Source organism: Triturus cristatus, chromosome 9 (genome assembly GCF_964204655.1).
Source record: "Triturus cristatus chromosome 9, aTriCri1.1, whole genome shotgun sequence".
Lineage (NCBI taxonomy): Eukaryota > Metazoa > Chordata > Amphibia > Caudata > Salamandridae > Triturus > Triturus cristatus.
The window spans coordinates 308,278,243-308,292,110 of NC_140592.1; the positions used below are offsets into that span (position 1 = coordinate 308,278,243).

The window sequence follows — 13,868 nt, forward strand, 5'->3', positions numbered from 1 at the left end:
GGAGGACGATACGATGAACGTCCAGAACAGATTCCAGCTTCAGAGTATCGAACAACAAGACTATATGCTGAAGATCCCAGATTTCGACAAAGTATTCCTTATTTGTTCCATCTTTTATTTGAAAGCGACTTGTCTGCACTGTCTTATGCAGTAAATCACATTTTAAAAAGTGGAGTACATTTACAAAATGTGTCTGCTAAGGATTTTATGGAGAAAGTGCAGCACCGAGATGATCATTTGGAAACACAACTGATCAATCTGATGGCTTGTCAGCGTGGGACAAATGAATATTGGTACCGACGCCATGGCAAAGCAAGGTCTTTCACAATACCTCTTTTTTCTGCATACATTTCACTCCGGTAGACATAGCTATGACCTACAATCCACACTGTGAACATCTTTCAAGGAGATCTGGATGCACTCAGAAGGTGTCTTTCAGTAGAATGGCAAAATGAAAAGAAAGATAGTTGTAAAATGGAGGCTTACATACTTTTTTTTTAATAAAAAGAACTCATTGGCTGTTTCAGACTATTCAACACTAAAAACTAGGCTGTATGTTTACATTTTTAAAAGCATGTTTTGTATTGGTTCAGAAAAACGTGTTCCCACAGAACATTACTTTGGATATGCTGTTAGGTTTGAAAAGTCAAGCACTCTTGCTCTTTGGATTAGAAACATTGTGTGCTGAACTTCTGACCTCTCTGCTCACACCAGTGTTCCATGATCTGTTGCTATGCTAGCAGGCAGAAGTCATGTTGGGGGTAGGAATCATTTGGAAAGGGTTGAAATTTGCAACCAATAGAAATGTGTGCTTCCATTTAAAAAAATGTGGGAAGCAATGTGATTTGAAGTTAACATGTATATGTGTGAAAAAAGAGAGGGAAAGTTTGCCATTTAGTGGTTCTGGTGAGAGGAGTACAGCTCAGAGATTCTGGCTCTGATAATCTGCTGTGTGAGTGGCACATTTCTTTCTCAACTAACTACTTTTAAAGATGAGTTATGAATTTGAGAGGGGATGTATGTGGTGTATTTTGATATAAATAATAGAAATTTGTTTCTTCTTTTAAAGTTGTGTTTTACATTTTATGTTTTGGAAGATATTTAACTGCCTTGAACTTGTAAGATATTATGGAGTATGTCTTCACCATAAGTTAAGGTGTACTGAGACGAATGATGTACCTGGCAGCACAATCCTGCCCGTCCACATGCGTATCCTACAACACCTTAGGGCCATCAAAAATGGAGATAAAACCTATCCTGTGGCAAGGCACTTCGATCTATACCACAATAGAAACACAGTGGGTTTTGAGTATTTTGTAATTGACGCAGTGCCCGTGAGCGTAAGGGGAGGTGACCGAGTTAAAAAATTGAGACAGTTAGAGTCAAGGTACATCATTCGTCTCAATACAAAGATTCCTGAAGGTCTCAATATGGAAGAAGACTTTCATACACACCTATAATTCTTTTACCGCCTCTGCTCCCTAGCCTGATTTTAAAAACTTTGATTCATTCTGATGAATTTTAAATCTGAATAATTTGTTTTATAATTTGCACACAAGCACTTTATACAGACTGATGGTAATCAAAGTTGGTATCTATGTATCTGCGTATGTTCTTAGACTAAAAGCAGAGTTGGCCCACTTGGGCGAGACTCTTCTCGTAACCATGGTTTATGAGCAATCATTTTTAAGCGTATTGTGGCAATGGTTTAGCATATTGAGGCTGTACCTAAAAATGATATCAATATAATTGTGCATGGCTCGAACCCCGCTATTTCATCTAATTTTATTTAAAATTGTGATGTAATTTTAAATGGGCAGATCAAAGGTCTTATTTAATGTATAGAAGGCTACGAGTCATGAGATTATTAAAATTACTAAGAAAATAGATTAACTGATTTAAATGCTACCATGTGAATTAATTTACGAGAGAACTTCGTAGAAACTACGAGTCTGTTCTCACTATCTACGAGTTTGTAGTTGTCACGTGTCACGCAATCACTGTTTGTTTAAAAATGGCTGATAATTTGATGTGAACCGTTAGTGAACAAGCCTGTTTCACAGGCGAAACGCGTCTAACGGCTGTGCTGTCATTAAATTTATTTTGCGCAACAGACAAGGCGTCGACCTTCCTTTTTTCCAAAGGAACCCTTTGCAATATTTTCGGACCGAGCTTTGGCGGTCCGTTTGTCGACGCGCCCTCTGTTCTGGAGGTGGTGGGCATACCGGAGCACCTGGGAGAGTAGTATATATATATATATATATATATATATATATATATGGTCCAGTCCTGGTGTGCACTAGGGTACCATCAACATAATGATTAATGAGGAATTTTCCAAACTGCTTAGAAACATTAAACTCCGCATAATCACAACGAAAAAATTGTCAGGTGAGTTGACAAAGAATTTCCCTCCATAGACCCTTTTCATATTGATGTCACGCACAGAACACAAAGGAAGGCACTATGTTGCTGAAGCTGGCACTCATGCTCAATGTCTGCTGAGAGTCTAGCTCCACTTTCTGCCAGTTGTACAACACTTGGTCTCACTGACTGCAATGCAGACCAGAGCGAACATAGATAATCCTCTTCGAATTATGGGTGGCCACAGTTTCACAAGCAATGGAGCAGCAAATAAGCAATTGCAGCTGAATATTCTTTAACTAGTGCCTGGCATCGTCACATGGCTATCCCAGATGGTTTCTGTGCCACAATATTTTCTGGTCGCAGATTAGATCCTGCGCAGACAAAACAGCCAAACCAGGCAATCAAATGCACAGCGATTTAGCTCTCTACATACCGTACATGATTTGTCAACTCTGTGGGAGTCAGTTATTTTCTATGCATGATCTGAACAAAGGTTGTAACCACGCAGGCGAAAGGCATCCTTTCTGAACATTACACATTTCGCCATGTATTGTAGAGTGTAGTACAGATATGGGTGCCTGAATTTTTGTCTTTTGTCAGGGAAATCAGAAAGATAATCAGTCACGTTCCGACCAAACTATTTAAACTAGATTGACATCTTGGTGTTTGAGACGTCTCAGCAGGAACAAGAATTTTTGGTCTGTGGTACGCTTGTCATGGTGAATCTTACTCTTTACAAAGCGAAGCGTACATTCTGCAAATCCTTGATAAAATCCTAGAGACATAATTTCTGGAAATTAAATGCAAATAGGTCAAGCAAACACTGAAGTCTTTACCCTTGCGCCAGCGCTGGTAGACATACCATATTTTCACTCACTCATACGAATTACCTGGTACTTCATCAGGTACATTCAGGGGTTTGTTAACCACAGCACCCTTTCATTACACTTCATGACAAGCATTTTAATGCAATCGTGGCATGTGTGCTTTGGCTGTAAACATCTGAAGCTAAAGCGCGGTTGCCCTGATTGCATCAAAAGTAAGGAAATAGAAAAACACTTTATCTATTTCTTTACTTTTGATGCAGTTAACGCACCGCGCTTTACCTTCAGATGTTTACTGGCAAAGCATGCGTGCCACTATTGGAACCAAAGTAAATAATTTTTTTTAAATGGCGGTCGCACGTCATTTTTAGGTCTCGGCTCGAAGGCTGCGCTTGCGCAGTCTCGGTCTGAGATTTAATGATTTGGATAAGAGGGGCTTGAACCCGCCCCTCTTCTCTCCTCTTCTCCATTGGCTGGCCTCTTGAATGCTGGCCAGCCATTGGAGAAGAGGTTTGTCTCGCAAAACAAGCCGCGTCCTTTTCGGATTCGGGGCGTGTTTTTGGCGAAGTTTTCTCTGGTCGTGTTTTTCGAGAAAAACACGCCCCCGAATCCGAAAACGCCGCTGCCTTTCTCCGAGGCATTTCTGCTTCACCTCGGAGAAAGGCAGTGGTGTGCTCGTCCTCTCCCCCTGCTCTCGGCTCTCGTGTTCGCGATTAACATTTTCCCGAATGTCGTTTTCCGATTTGGAAGAAATATATAAGCCATTCTGACAAACCAAAGGTGCAAAAAAACAAGGACTGGCCCTTTAACGTGCATGTGCCGTAGGGACTACATTTCCCATGGTGCCCACGCTAGGCGCATGCTGAGTGAGGCGCCCGCTGAGTGGCAAGTTGTTTGTTACACTGAAACGGCAGCTGCTTTCTGCACTCTGGAGCCTGCTCTGCCTCTGAACTCAGCTCTCACCCCTGTCCCCTATTTATGCCTCTCCTGACCTCTCTGCAGCTGTCCGCTGGCAGCCCCCTGTCTTGATCCGCAGACACGACCCTCCGTAAAAAATATAATATCCCACGCAGATGTTCTCCAAATGAGAAAAAAGAAAAAAACAAAATGGAGCTGCACATATTAGAACACAGGCTAAAAGTCGCGAGCATAGCCAAGGAAAACGTCCAGCTGTTTACCTATGGATTAATAAAACTTGCCTTCCTTTCATCGGAAACCCGGTAAGTGCACAGGGCGAATGGAACGTGGTGGGGGCAGGAGGAGGCGCGAGCCCATGTCATCACTTGCACCGCTATCGGATGCACCGGTTGATTCCATTGCAGGGGCGAGGAAAAACAACTTCTCATTGCATGTCACCTCCTCGCCTGTTAGGTTCGCGATGTAACCTGATATTTCAGTGTGGATTTAAAACCGGCCGGCTGGGGAGTTTGCAAAGAATGCATGCACGGGTCCCACCGGCCTTGTCAGTTGAGGGGCCCTCCAAGCCCCACATGGTACTCAGGCGGTCTATCACCCCGTGGTCCTCAGCAGGGGCTCCAGGTTGTGCACCAAGGCCACAGTGTGGATGTCAGGCTGCCCAGCTCCACAGGCACCAGGGCCCACCTTTGCGCTGCTCTTCGTCTTCAACTACTCACCATGTGGAACAGTTTTTCCAGGTGTCACTATGTACGTTTTGTCTGGAGCTCGTTTTTTGGCGATAGGGCAGGTCCGGAGCACAGCACCCGTCAGACTCCCCAGTTCGCTGCTCCTCCCGGCTCCCAGTGCAGCTGTTGGAACCAGCAGGGTTGCCAAGCTCTCTCTCATTGCTCCCGACCTCGCCCGATGCCCCCATCTGCCCTGGTGACATCCATGTTGTCAGGATTCAAAGATTTTAACGCCTTCAAATGTTACCAATATAAACTACTTCCAGGTAAAGGTTAACATGGAAGTAACTGTGTATTCTGGTCTGTACGAGATAAGTTTGAAAGGACTACAAGTTCCATGATGCTTCGGGAGGACATGGGTAGTTAAGAAGGATCATGGGGGGCCTGCACGCCGTTCGGTGTGCATAATTTATTTGTGATATGGTTGCGGAGGATGCTACTTTTGAGAGAGACACATTTGTCTCTCATTTGGATTTCGCAGCTGTTATTTGGAAACGCTGTCTTTTGGAAAGATAAAGAAGGTATTCGAAGTATATGTAACAAGCATTTACAATGCAACGGTCTCGGCATTGTTAAAGTTAAAGCTATTGGCATTGCTCATGAAATTATTTTTGTTTATGTTTTTGTTTTTTAAACGTTTAACCCCTTCCATGCTGCGCAAATTCCGCCGCTGTGCTGACGGAATCTTGCGCGGGCGTGGTCATGACGGAACGGTTCCGTCATGAGCACAGCTCAACCGTGGCTCATGACGGAACCGTTCCGTCATGAGCACCGAAGGGGTTAAAGAAACGCCATTGTTATTTACAATGTCAATAGCTTAATCACTCTCAAATTAGTATGGACACTCTCTTGAACTAAAAATGTGCAGAAAGAGCCCATTTTGGAACTGCCCAAGACCCGAATGTGTAATTGTCCGAAGAAATATGGTTTGGATTTGGTAGTAAACATCTGATGCCAATATGCAGTCTGAGTTCAAAATGTACAACTGGCAGGCAGTGGCGGGCATTTGTGAAATCACTCAGCTTTTATGCGTCGGATTGAGCAGCCATGAATCCGATGACTACATCAGAATGCTTGATAATATGCCCCCTCCTTTTTTGGTAAAACGCGCGATAATCCTCTCTGCAGATTTTTCGTGTATACACAAACCTGCATATGCACAGACACGCACCCCAACGGTACGCACATGTATGCATCACGCACACACTGCTCAAGCTCTACGAAACGTTGGGGGGTACTTCAGCGCTCCAGCTTTGGGGCCAGAGAGTATCTGAATTAGGAGTTAGGAGAAAACAAAAACAAACAAAAATAATGTCATGAGCAATGCCAATAGCTCTAACTTTAACAATGCCGAGACCGTTGCATTGTAAATGCTTGTTTCTCTTCTCTTTATCTACTTTGGTTACAAGCGCCGCACTTGCGCTTTAACTGTAAATATCTTAAGCTAAAGCGCAGTGCCAAAATTGGTTCAAAAGTCAAGAAATTGAATTTTTTAAAATATTTCTTTACTTATAAAGCAATCGCAGCACCAGCGCTTTAGCTTAATGTTTACAGTTAACGGTAAATAAAGATTAAAAAAAAATATAGTGCAATAGGTCTCACATTTAAATGCGAGACCTTTGGCATTGGAAAGACGCTGTGCCTGCAGGAAGAGAAACTCAATACAGAAAATAGTGCTTACAGACTTAACATTTTCTGTGTAACAATCGAAGTAAAAGGGCCAGTCGCCATGGGAGGTTACAGATGAAGATAAGGTGGTACTACGGAGGGACTAACAAGCCTATTTACAAATCAGAAATCAGCATTTAAGAAAGACAATGTTAATGTTATCACTACTTGTAAAGCACACTGTGACCCAACAGGTATCCTGGCGCTGAGAGACGTGTGTCCTGCCAGCATAAATACCGGATAGAAAACCATGGTGCATTAGGAGCAGAATAAAGACAGATATTATGCTCTGGGGTAGAGCCAGGTCTTTATTTTCTTTCTGAACTGCAGCAGGTCTTCCATCTGTCTCAGGTTCATGGGAAGGCTATTCCAAAGCCGTGCTGCTGCAATGCTAAAAGCTCGTCCCCCCAGTTTTGCTCTTCTAGTCCTTGGTACTTTCACCAAATTGGCCGAGGACGAGCGGAGACAACGGATGGGAGCATACCATCCAAATTTGTTCTGCAACGGTTTGGGCTCCATACCGTGCAGAGCCTTAAACACAATACAGAGCGATTTAAATTGTATCCTCTGTAATATAGGGAGCCAGTGGAGCTCCGCAAGAGCCTGAGATGCAGATGCCCATCGTGGTCTCATTAGAGCAAGCTTGGCCGCCACAGTCTGAATTCTCTGGAGTCTCCCAATCAAATACTTGGGGGACTACAGCAGCAGGACATTACAGTAATCAAGCCTGCTCATAATGACACTCCTTACCACCAATGCTCGTGCCTGTGTTGGTAGCATCAGAAAAATCTTCCGGAGTACTAAAATAAGGGAGAAACTACTCCCAACGATCTTATTGACTTGAGTTTCTAGGCTCATCTTGTCATTGAAACAGATTCACAGGTTTGGAACCGTCTCAGAGGGTACCAGTGGTGTATCCGTGGGAATAGGCCAGAAATCAATTGGGAGTGGAAATTGCACTTTCCCAGTGGCACAGCATAGGATCTTCGTTTTGTCAGCATTAAATTGCAGGCAGTTATTTTTCAGCCATTGTACCGTGTCCTGCATACAGGCATGGAATTTACCTGATGTGATCGACTGATCTCCCTCCAGTGACAGGATAAGCTGTGTATCGTCAGCATAGTTCACAAGCCCGATATTATGGGATTTAATGATGGCGATCAGAGGGCACATGTAAGCGTTGAATAATGTAGGGCTAATCGCAGATCCCTGAGGGACCCCATGCTGAATATCCACAAACTTTGATTGATAGGGGGGCAGAGCTACTGCCTGTCTATTGGACAATGACACAAGCCAATGATTAATTTGCGCAGAGAGTGGGCGGGGCTTCTAGTCCATACTCCATTACAACAACTCTCAGAGCAGTACATGCGCGCTGACTTTACGCTCGACCTAAAAACAGGTGGGGTGGTAGGGAAGTGCACAGAACAGAATAGGCGCCCTCCAAATGCCTCTGAAGAGGAGCAGGAATCAAATGCTGTGTGTGTTTGCTGGGAAGCGTAAAGTGTGCCTGCAACAGCAGTTAGGAGAAACTCATTTAAGAAAATAATGCTGACAGACCATAAATGAAACATGCTGAGGAACAATACAAGTAATAACGCCAGTCCTCATGGGAGGTTACAAATGCAGACAAGGCGGTACTAAGGAGCAGTGGGCGGGTTGTCAGGGCACGGTGTGTCCCTACTTCTTTAATTCAATAGATTCCGTTCCCCTACTTTTTTTTATTAACATGCGTCCCAGGACGGCAGAAATAGCCAAGGCCTACAGATAAGGCTTGGCGTTCGGGCACGGCAGGCAGAGAAGAAAAGGACCCTGCATCTTCCTTCCTGCCCAGAGAAGACAAGGAGAGTGTCCACTTCTGCTCTGCCACTGGCAGCTGCCTCCATCTCTTTCTTCCTCTTATTCCCTCTTTCTGTCTAGCTTCCCCTCACTTACTGAAAACAGTGACTTGAAGAAACAGTTCTCACTCTCTCTTTCCTTTGTTCCCCAGTGAAATGGATCCAAAAAAGAAAAACACTTCTGCAAATGTCGTCTCTTTCTGATATTTTTCTATTCCATAGTGCAGCCTCGGAACGGAGAAAAATAAAAGGTTCAAAATATGAAAAATAGGTACATAACTAAATAAAGCAAGGCAGAGGGGTTGCAAAGTGGCCAGATTGATTTTATTTACACCCAAACACATTGGCACTACTTTACAGAGTTTGTCACAGAAGCGCTACTTTTGCTTTCTTGTCTTTCTTTGAACAGCATTGTTTTACCTGGGTGGGGAAGTGAACCATTCCTAGAGGTACTGTAATACCTGGTTAATGAGTGGATTGGAAAACAAAATGTATACCACAGTTCTGTGTTTATGGATGTGGTCTCTTTAAGCCATACTGCTTATGTTTTGTGACGATATAAGCAATGGACATTGAAACTGGTCCTTTCTGGGCCCTGTGTTAACTTTTCAGGCAAAAGCACTCACCGATTTCTGAATAGTGAGTGCGAAAGCGCTAAGGTAACCATGTTGTTCCTGATTACATTTCAAATGCTTAATCTTGCATTCCCTGTGAATGTTTGCTTTTTCCAGCATGTTACTTTTCCCCCCCAGGTAACATATTACTCTTGTGCGTCATTTGAATTGAGTCGCATCCAAGTGTTTATAGTGGGGCACAATTGGGTGGTAGCTGAAAGCAGCAAAAGTTTCTCTAAGTGGGGCAGTATGGAGTTCACGGGTGGGGGGGGGGGGGGGGGCAACAGGATGTGACACTATGGTCAGAGCTGTCGAATTTGGAATTGGGGAACCAGGTTCAGCCTTCATGACCAGTCCCCCCAGACCACTATCCTGAGGGAGCACATTCCCATGCTAGGCCTTAGAAGGCCCCACAAGACCTTAGAAGCCCTGGTGTCTTAGCACCAGCACGTGGAAGTTAGCGGTGGCAAGCATGGTATTATGTTTTAAATTCTGAGTTTGTGTTTCTCCAGACCAATCACTAATAAACTATATTGCCTACTAGTATGGCGGTCATGTGACTCCTACACCTTATAGTCCTTTGTCTTATGTAACATTTCCTATACAGTAATTTACACATGCATGACTGATTGTCTCTGTGTAATGTGTGTGAGGTAAAGTGCTCTGATGCTGTACACTAGTAAGAGTGGCGCTGTAAGTCAAATTAAATGCATCTGAGAGAGTGTGGTTATGGAGATTTGATGGGCATTAATAAAGGGTGGTAGTGAAGGAGTCTATGGCAGAGGTCGTCATTGGGGTGGGGGGCACCAAAAAACACTGTTGCACACGGCGCCACCAATGCTAAAGCCGGCCCTGCCCTTGAGGCGAGTCCGCCTCATCCATTGGTTCCTCCATTGGCCTCGTTTCAGCAGTAGTAGCTGCAATTCACCAGGGATCGGTAATGCAGGATTTGCACACACCCCAAACTAAAGTTCGCAAATTTCACAGTCTGTCTGCTTCATGCACAAGCACTTAACATGTGCTTCCTGCTGTGGGGCCACTAAATTATGCAGCAAAAAAAAAAAAAAAAGGCTGCAGCGTAAAGCAATATATTTTTGGATACTTTATTAGTTTGACATTTCTAAACATGCTAACAGTCTCTGCAAAGACGTTGCCTCATTAGTACCAGTGTAACATACAAATGCGGCACTGAGAAAGGTGATCATTCAATCTTTGCTAAGGGCTGTCCACTTTGCAGCAACACAAGTCACATTTTTTGTAACTTTTTATCCGTTTGAGCTACAAACAATTTATTAGGTAAAACTGTAAGATTATGCAACGGATGATTTATTATGTGGCAAATATAGCAGAGCCATAATTATATAGTAAACATTTGCAAACTAGGATATTTTGCCATTCATGTTTGAACTGCTCTTGTGGAGAAAGGGAGGAGGTGTGCTAATGACAGACACTGCATGGCTCGGAGACAACTGCCTTGTGATTCCACTTTTAGGACATTCTGGGATTGGAAACATATCCCACTTTGTGAATGTATTTAAATGTCAATAACTCATATTAATCCTGAAATAATCATGTGTATCCATTGGTTGAATGAAATAACATAATAAGCTGTAACTGGTCAGTGAAATGCCAAACCAATACTAACAAGCATTTGCAATGCAATAGGTCTTGCATTTACGCAAGTTTGAGCTATTGGCATTGTAAACAACTATGCCTTTTATTTATGTTTTGGTTTTTAAAACAAATAAAAGACATGGTCTTTTACAATGTCAATAGCTTTAGCTTGCGTAAATGAGAGACCTATTGCATTGCAAATGCTCGTTTCATCCCAGCTACTTGGCGCTGCCCTGCATGGGAATTCCTAACTGGAGAATGACAATGCTGTCCAGAACTGCCCATTCCTTCCTGACTTCAGTGAACTTGCATGGCCTCCACTTTTACCCTTACTTTATCAGTACCACAGTATCAGTACTTCGAGGTTATTTTTTGTCCAAATATTCGTCTGGGGGACAGTTCCATGGATTGACAACACAGTCAGTAAATCAAGGCCATTACACTACAAGTCTTTGCTCATAGGCAGGACCACTGGAATAACGCAGTAGTGTGGCCGCTGCGTTCTCGAAGTATTTACATATTTTCCACACTTACGCATGATTCAGATCTTCTGTATCAGTTCAAGCATTGATTCTAGCTCAGATGGATCAAAAGAGGCTTTAAAAAGCATCAGCCGTGGTCTCCCGGGGGGACAGACGGTTTGCAAAGCTTAACTGTCACCATTTCGGTCCTGACAGCTGTATTCGTGTGTTAGAGTGCTGCTAATGAGGAGAAACGTTTTCCCAGACAGTACTACTGTGTTGTAAAATGACAAAATAGCAAAATATAGCGAAAGAATGTGCCATATTACGCTGCATCATTGTACCTCTTCTGTGTCCGATTACGCTTGTACCTCTCCAGTCTCTGCAGCACCTGTTCTGACCTGGGTCTACAACAGCTCTGCGGTCCTTGTTCTATGGCTCTACAGCAGCTCTGCTGACCTGGTTCTCTGGCTCTAGAGCAGCTCGGCTGACCTGGCTCTAGTGAGGCTCTGCTGACCTGGCTCTAGAGCGGCTCTGCTGACCTGGCTCTAGAGCGGCTCTGCTGACCTGGCTCTAGAGCGGCTCTGCTGACCTGGCTCTAGAGCGGCTCTGCTGACCTGGCTCTAGAGCGGCTCTGCTGACCTGGCTCTAGAGCGGCTCTGCTGACCTGGCTCTAGAGCGGCTCTGCTGACCTGGCTCTAGAGCGGCTCTGCTGACCCGGCTCTAGAGCGGCTCTGCTGACCCGGCTCTAGAGCGGCTCTGCTGACCCGGCTCTAGAGCGGCTCTGCTGACCCGGCTCTAGAGCGGCTCTGCTGACCCGGCTCTAGAGCGGCTCTGCTGACCCGGCTCTAGAGCGGCTCTGCTGACCCGGCTCTAGAGCGGCTCTGCTGACCCAGCTCTAGAGCGGCTCTGCTGACCCAGCTCTAGAGCGGCTCTGCTGACCCAGCTCTAGAGCGGCTCTGCTGACCCAGCTCTTGAGCGGCTCTGCTGACCCAGCTCTTGAGCGGCTCTGCTGACCCAGCTCTTGGGCGGCTCTGCTGACCCAGCTCTTGGGCGGCTCTGCTGACCCAGCTCTTGGGCGGCTCTGCTGACCCAGCTCTTGAGCGGCTCTGCTGACCCAGCTCTTGAGCGGCTCTGCTGACCTGGTTCTCTGGCAGCTCTGCTGCCCTGTTGACCTGGTTCTCTGACCTGGTTCTCAGGCTCCAGAGCGGCTCTGCTGACCTGGTTCTCAGGCTCCAGAGCAGCTCTGCTGACCTGGTTCTCAGGCTCCAGAGCGGCTCTGCTGACTTGATTCTCAGGCTCCAGAGCGGCTCTGCTGGCCTGATTCTAGAGCAGCTCTGCTGACCTAGCTCTAGAGCAGCTCTGCTGACCTGGCTCTAGAGCAGCTCTGCTGACCTGGCTCTAGAGCAGCTCTGCTGACCTGGCTCTAGAGCAGCTCTGCTGACCTGGCTCTAGAGCAGCTCTGCTGACCTGGCTCTAGAGCAGCTCTGCTGACCTGGCTCTAGAGCAGCTCTGCTGACCTGGCTCTAGAGCAGCTCTGCTGACCTGGCTCTAGAGCAGCTCTGCTGACCTGGCTCTAGAGCAGCTCTGCTGACCTGGCTCTAGAGCAGCTCTGCTGACCTGGCTCTGTGGCTCTAGAGCAGTGTGCTTTGTCCTCCTTTCAGCCACGCAGTGCGTGTAAAAATTCCTGCGTGCAAAGAAAACTCCAAATGATTTAAAAATATATATGAGAGTCGTTTAGTAACACAGACATGATAACGGCCTGGCATTGAAAGAAAAAACGCGGACAATGGCCAGAATTCAAATCCCAACATGCGATTGACTCTGACCCACCCCACTGGCGTTTCAAAAGTCTCACACATGGAGGGAGAAAATCGAGGATCGGTCTACAGTTTTCTCTATTGTTGGAGTCCAGGTCGTTTCTGCAAGTTTTAAATCCAGATGGCCAACAGTGAGCGCCTCCCTCAACACCTAGCGCCCTTTGCTCCTCCTGTCAGCCGCGCAGTGCGTGTAAAAATTCCTGCGTGCAACGAAAACTGCAAAGGATTTTTTTTTTTAAATATATGAGAGCTGTTTAGGAACACAGACATGATACCGAGGCAGCCGCTTGTTTAACTGAATGATAAAAATGTAGTGCCTACCGACTTATGAAGGAGACCATGTCAGGCCACAAGTAAAAGATCCAGTCCGGATGGGCGAGCCCAAAAAAAAGACAGGGCGGTAACAAAGAAGCCTTGTTTTCATTGGGAAGCCAGGTTTAGAATAAACTATGACGCCAGCCAATAGGAATGATGGGCGGGGCTTCAAGTCCCCTTCTGAAATCTACTCAATTAGAAAAGCTGCGCTGCAACGCAGGTCTGCGAGACCTAAAAATTGGGATGTTTTGCACATTCTGGCCACACCTCGGACTCCGCCCACTGATCGATTTCCCAGGTTATTCCTGCCCTCTGCTTCTCCACCCACAACTCCCCTACTTTCTCCCCCCCACTTTGACCATTGCTAAGGAGGTACTACTAAGCCTATTAATGAATCAAAAGCAACCATTTAGAAAGGACAGTAACAGGAGCCAATTGAAAAGATGGGTATATTCCATACCTCAATACAGCATGTTTGAAAGAGACAGCAAAGCGCTGCCTAAGCGGGACCTAAAGAGGGGAGAGCAGTGCATGGAACATGCCATAAGAACCACCAAAATCCAGTAGAGGTCTGGGAGGTAATCAGGAAACTGGAAAGCCACGTGTTTTGGCCAATTCTGCCTGTGCCTCTAGGCCCACGCTTATAAACAAAATTACCCCAAAGAGTTTAATGGGGTCGTCCACTTTTCAAACCTACATCACCC

General features: G+C 45.4%; 1 protein-coding gene across 3 annotated transcripts in view; it reads right to left on the reverse strand.

Annotated features, from left to right (window-relative positions):
* MRPS12 (mitochondrial ribosomal protein S12) overlaps positions 1-13,868 on the reverse strand; it is a 109,096-nt gene that overhangs the window by 94,262 nt on the left and 966 nt on the right. The gene's annotated exons all lie outside the window — the stretch shown is intronic.